At 34.1% G+C, this 5,736-nt stretch overlaps 1 pseudogene; it reads left to right on the top strand.

Annotated features, from left to right (window-relative positions):
• Positions 1 to 2,557: 2,557 nt before the first annotated feature.
• On the top strand, positions 2,558 to 2,711 carry LOC111815115 (annotated as a pseudogene).
• The last annotated feature ends 3,025 nt before the right edge of the window (positions 2,712 to 5,736 follow it).

Raw genomic sequence — 5,736 nt, 5'->3', positions numbered from 1 at the left:
ACACAGTACTAAATTGGACAGGTAGGTGATATAAGCTCATAGAATGTTAAATAAGACCTGACCTGTGTTTCCAGTCTGGAAATTTTCTACTGTGAGTATTCTAATCAGATTTTAAACTACAACACATGCCTATCTCTCAAGTAATCTTTGTGCACTTAATAGGCTCATTTATGTAACATCTAGTGAACTCTTACAGGAAACGAATTGGAGCCACACTGTGAAATATAATTTAACAAAATCAGAATGAATTGGCTTTCACTTAGAGAGCCCAGGTTGGGTTACAGTGATCACTACCACAAATTGCTTAGACCACACTTTTAGGAATACCTTTCAACAAGCATAAGAACGAAAGTTGATGCAAATTTGATAGAATCGCCTCTGTATTATTTTTCTGCTCTAAATTAACTTCCTTCAGTTATTGAATTGTTTACTTTTAAATAAAGAATGGATTTAATATTTATAGAGTTCAGCATTTGGTCTTATCTACAGAGCATTCATTCTATAGAAGAGATAAACATAATTCATGATACTCAAAATACAACTTGAGAAAGAAGGAAGATACCGCACTACGTAGAACACTGGAATCGACTGGTTCTTTATTCAAACTGTTTTGCGATGGGACTTCAATACAAATGCAAAAGGGTCTTAGAGAAAAAAAAAAAAAAGAGTTCTAAATTCTAAGCCGTTTTCAAGTTGGACTCATGTAGATACAAATTATGAATCAAAAAATAAGATTTTGAAGGAAATTTTCATTGGTAGATACTATAGGAATCTGAGTAAAAGTACAAACTTTTAAAAATTGAAGTAATTCCTAAAAGAGATTGTAAAGGTAATCATTTTGTCTGAAATAAACACAAAACTATTATTATTATTGTTATTTATTTATTTATTTAGTATAGAGTCTACAGGGTCTCACTACATAGATCCAACTTGTTGTGATTCTCCTGTTTTCAGCCTCCCAAGCTCTGGAATTACAGGCATGCGCCACCACTGTCCAGCCTCAATTGCCATCACAGTGCATCCCAGCGGCAGGGCTGGCAGGGCACACTGGGGATCAAACCCAGCCGCTGATCTCTGCCGAAGCAGACGCGTTAGTCAGCTGAGGTATCTGGCTGGCCCTCCAAACTATTATTCGACTTTGTAAATTGATATATTAAGCATGAACTTTATGTAATTTATTATATTATGAGGATACAAAATATAATATAGTTCATTAATTATTGAAATTTATTTTTTCTGTTTTTGTTTAGGCATTGTTTATTTATCTTTTCTATGTATTTGCTCATTTAGTCATGGGGAAAAATACATAACATGAGATCAACCACTTTGATATTTTAAGTGAACGGATTCACAGCTGAGGCACACAGAACCGAAACCATATATTTGTTAATGAGGACCTTCTTATCTTACATTCTGTCCTGTGCCCGATACAATTCTACACTTTTTTGTGAATTTATTTAATATGCCCCATATAAGTAGAATTATTCTTATGTGACTGTCCTAAGTTCCCTTTAGAATATCATCCTTAGAGTTCACCCACATTTTTATGTATAACAGGATTGCTGTACTTAAAGTGAATTATTTGCTATCCTGTTTGCAATCCTAGACACCTAGACATAGGACTACTGAATTGCAAGTCTATCTCTAATTTTTTGAAAGCAGCACCATAATGTTTTGCATAGCAATGACACAATTTTAGACTTAACCTAGAAATGCCCAATTTTTCTAAATTTTTCCACATTTTATTTTTTCTAATTTTAACAACAGCATTGTATTAGCTGTGGGGTGATGCCTCATTATGGCTGTAATTTGCACTTCACCAAAGATTACACATACTGAAGATTATTTCTATTTAACTCTGGCCTTGTATATGTCTATTCAAGTCTTTTGCTTACTTTTAAATTCTCTTTTAGATTTTTGTTTTTGTTTTTGCTAAATTCAGATTATAAGCATTTCTTATATGTTCAGCATACTAACCCTTGTTAGAAATATGGTCTGATATTGGCATGCTCACTCATGCCCATCATCCCAGCTTTGGGTCTGGCTACATAGTCAATTTAGGGCCAACCAAAAATACAAAGTGAGACCTCAACTCTAACAAGCAAACAACTGAACAGCAACAACAAAAAGTATAGTTTGAGAAAATATTTTTTCATTCTGTACAGAAAATTATTAATTCCATTTTTTTATGCCTGTTTGCTTTGCAGAAGGCTTCTTTTGAGATACTCTAATTTGTCTGTTTGTGATTTTTGTCTCTTTCACTTTTGGCCTCAGGCTCACAAAATCATTGCCAAAATCAGTGCAATGAGGCTCCTTCGCTACACTGTCTAAGAGTGTTTTGGTTCTTATACTTAGGTCTTTGAAATCACTGTCCATTACTTTTTTTCAGATGTTGAAGAGTAAGAGTCTAATTTCATTCATTTGCAAGTGAATACACAGTTTTCGAAACATCATCTGTGAGGAGATTGGCCTTTTTTTAATGTATTTAGTACGGGGTATACAAGTTCTCACTACACAGATTGGACTCATAATAATCCTCCTCTTTTCAGCCTCCCAAAGCTTTGTGCAGTGGCAGTATCGCAAGCCAATGAGGCTCATCGGAGGCACGATTATTACTAATTGAAAACTTTTCTCAGCCTCTCAAGTGCTGGGATTACAGGAGCTGCCACCACAATCCAGTCTCAGTCACTGCTTCATCAGGCCCTGGGGCCAGGGCCGGCGCAGTTTATGGTGCCTGGGATCCAACCTTGGCCCCAGCATCTGCCTATTCTAATCCATACTGCTATCTGGCCTGCCCTGAGATTGTTCTTTTTCCCTTGTCCATTTTAATTCCTTTTTTTTTTTTTTTTCCGGAACCAGGGATTGAACTCAAACCCTTGCGCTTGCCAGGGATGGACTTATTCTACTGAGGCGTCTCCCCGGCCCCTTTGACTCCTTTTTTGAAGATAAATTGGCCATACATTGATGGGCTTTTATGTGGGTTCTTCATTTTTTTCCCTTTGGTCTAAAAGTTTGTGTGCTTTGTCAGGGGCACCCTGTTTCAATTCATGTGATATGAGGTAAATTAATATTTAATGGACTTTGGAATTAGGAAATTTGAGGCCTTCAACTTTGTGATCCTATTTTCTTGATTACTATATCCTTTTTTCTTATAAATTTTAGATTTTTTTTTCTGTGTTCTGTGAAAAATGTCCTTCTGTTACTCCCTTACTATATGTGAATAGTCTCTCTCTCTCTCTCTCTCTCTCTCTCTCTCTCTCTCTCTCTCTCTCTCTCTCATTTGGTAGACAGATCAGATACCTGATATTACAAACTGAACATTTTTTATTCTGTGTTTACTTTGTTATTTTTATATTTTAAATCTTGTTTAAGATTCTTTTCAAGAGACGTTGGAAATGTCTCACTTTAGTCATGGATCTCCCAGTCTCTTAGTGTGTGGTCACTGAACCAAGGGAAACTGAAAGAAAAGAACAGTTCTTGGGAGATTTTCTATTAATAGTAATTCCAGCGCCAAATGCTGACATCATCCTGGCATATTTATATTTCAATGTAGTTCAGCTATCCCAGGATTCCTAAAGTTAGACTATAATATTAGTTCTAGCAGTGAAAAAAAAAGAGAGAGCATAGTGTATCATGCATATGAACCTAAAGTACTATTGTTTTGCAGATGATCACAGTGTGACTGACTCAGTGTAGGGTTTGAAAGTCTTTGGATAGCTATGCTGTTATTACAATTATTTGTAGAATAAATGAATCAATAAATTGGTGTGTTCATAGCACTTCATTAAGCAACTAAATCTGGTTGAAGCATTATGACAAATTAACTCATGTAATTCTCATAAGTGTCCCAAATACTTTTATGCTTAACATAAAGTGTGACCTGTTTAATTAAAAAGAGATAACTTAAAAATAATACTTTTTATAAAACAAATATGTATTAAGCTTCCTTTTCACTACTCTGTATTTGTTATACCTTATATTTGAAATGTCCAAAATCTTACAATCAGTTTATTCAGTTATTTATTCTTTCATTAATTTCCATACACTAATTTTTTGAATATTTATAACTTACCATGTTCTATTTTAGCTCTGAAATACATTAGCGAGTACAAATAGATTTAGTCGTTGTTGTACTTAACTTCGGAGTATGAAGAGGGAGAAATATTTTTATCAAGCAACCATGCAGCTAACTTCAGTGTTACAATTCTAATTTGCTACAAGTGATGTAAGCATAGTGCTCTGAGATGAACAGTAAAGAAATCTGAAATTATATGCATGATCAGTGATTTTTTTTTTTTTTTCGTAATCCGGAATTGAACTCAGGCCCTTGCATTTGTCAGGGAAGTGCTTATTCCACTGAGTCATCTCCCTAGGCCCATCAGTGATGGTTTTCAATGGAAAGGTAAACTAATTCAAGCAGAATAGGAGTGCAACACTGTCCAGGTAGAGGCATCATTAGTGTAGAAAGGACGCACTTGTAAACTAGAAGCTGAAGGAATCTCTAACATGAACTTTAAGGGTATCAGGGCAGAGAGGTTGGCAGAGGATAGGCTAAGTTTTAACTATCTCTTTGGTGCAATGGTAATTCACTCAATGGATTTATGCAAAAGACTCATAAAATCAGATTTATGTTTTAAAAATGTGCTAGTTGTCCCCTTCCCCCAAATATAAACCTAGTTAGAATTAGAAACTAATTAATGTTTAGGATCCTTGTTTGATCGTAATTATCTTTGCTTTCTTTTGTACCCATCAGAGGAGGAACTAAGAATTATCTTCATTGATGCTTTAATCACTGGAGAACTGTTCCACTTGATCAATGCTTAGTGTTCTTTCAATGTTATCTACTTTACAATGACAGAAAATTCCCCAAAGGTCATCCTAGTATTCTGAGAAGAAAATTTTATAATTATTAAAAATAAATCAAAACCAGGTTTTATTTACCAAAATCGAAAGGTTGTTTTAAATATACTTTAACAACTATGAGGTTAACAATGGAATCATTAATTGAATTACTTAATAGTAAAATTTAGGAATCAGTTAAAAAATAATTAAAGTAATGAGACTAGCCACATTTAGAAGATAGGATAAAGAGAACAATTGTGCAAAATGGCAATTGTCCCTGGACACTTAATAATTGCAAACACTTAAATGCATTATTGGTTCCAAAATGGCCCCAAGTGGAGTATAGAAGGAAGAGGATATTCATTCTCCAGGATTTACTCTGAATTCTTTTCCAGAATTAAGCTACAAATATAAATTTATAAAATATATTGAAGGTGTCATACAAATGCATATTATTTTATAACCTAAAGTATCTGTTGTATTTTTTAATCAAGTAGGGATAACTTGTTAATTATCAGTTTTTTAACTAATCCATGTACTGAATCTTTTCTCTGGGTTGGCTGAGTAATACTCAGCATTTTGATCCAACTTTCTCTATATGAGTAAAAATAGACAATTTATTAAATTGAACAGACGACATGTGGTGTGAAGTCTTGGGCTTTGCTGTCTGCAATGCTGAGTTTCAGTTTATGCTCATACAAAGGTGATGGTAGGTAAATCAGTCTTTCTTAGCACAAAGAGTGGAGCTTAGTGTAAACTTGTACCATTGATTCAATGTGAGAATTATACATAGATGTTACATTCAATACCTAGACGTTAAACATCACTATTTCTTCTTTGTTGAGCTCATCCTAATATTTAAAGAAAATAAATTAAAATTGCAATATCTATATG

Source organism: Octodon degus, unplaced genomic scaffold, assembly GCF_000260255.1.
Source record: "Octodon degus isolate 3935 unplaced genomic scaffold, OctDeg1.0 scaffold00011, whole genome shotgun sequence".
Lineage (NCBI taxonomy): Eukaryota > Metazoa > Chordata > Mammalia > Rodentia > Octodontidae > Octodon > Octodon degus.
Note: the sequence above shows the minus strand (reverse complement) of the source record. Positions and strands in the feature narration are given on the sequence as shown.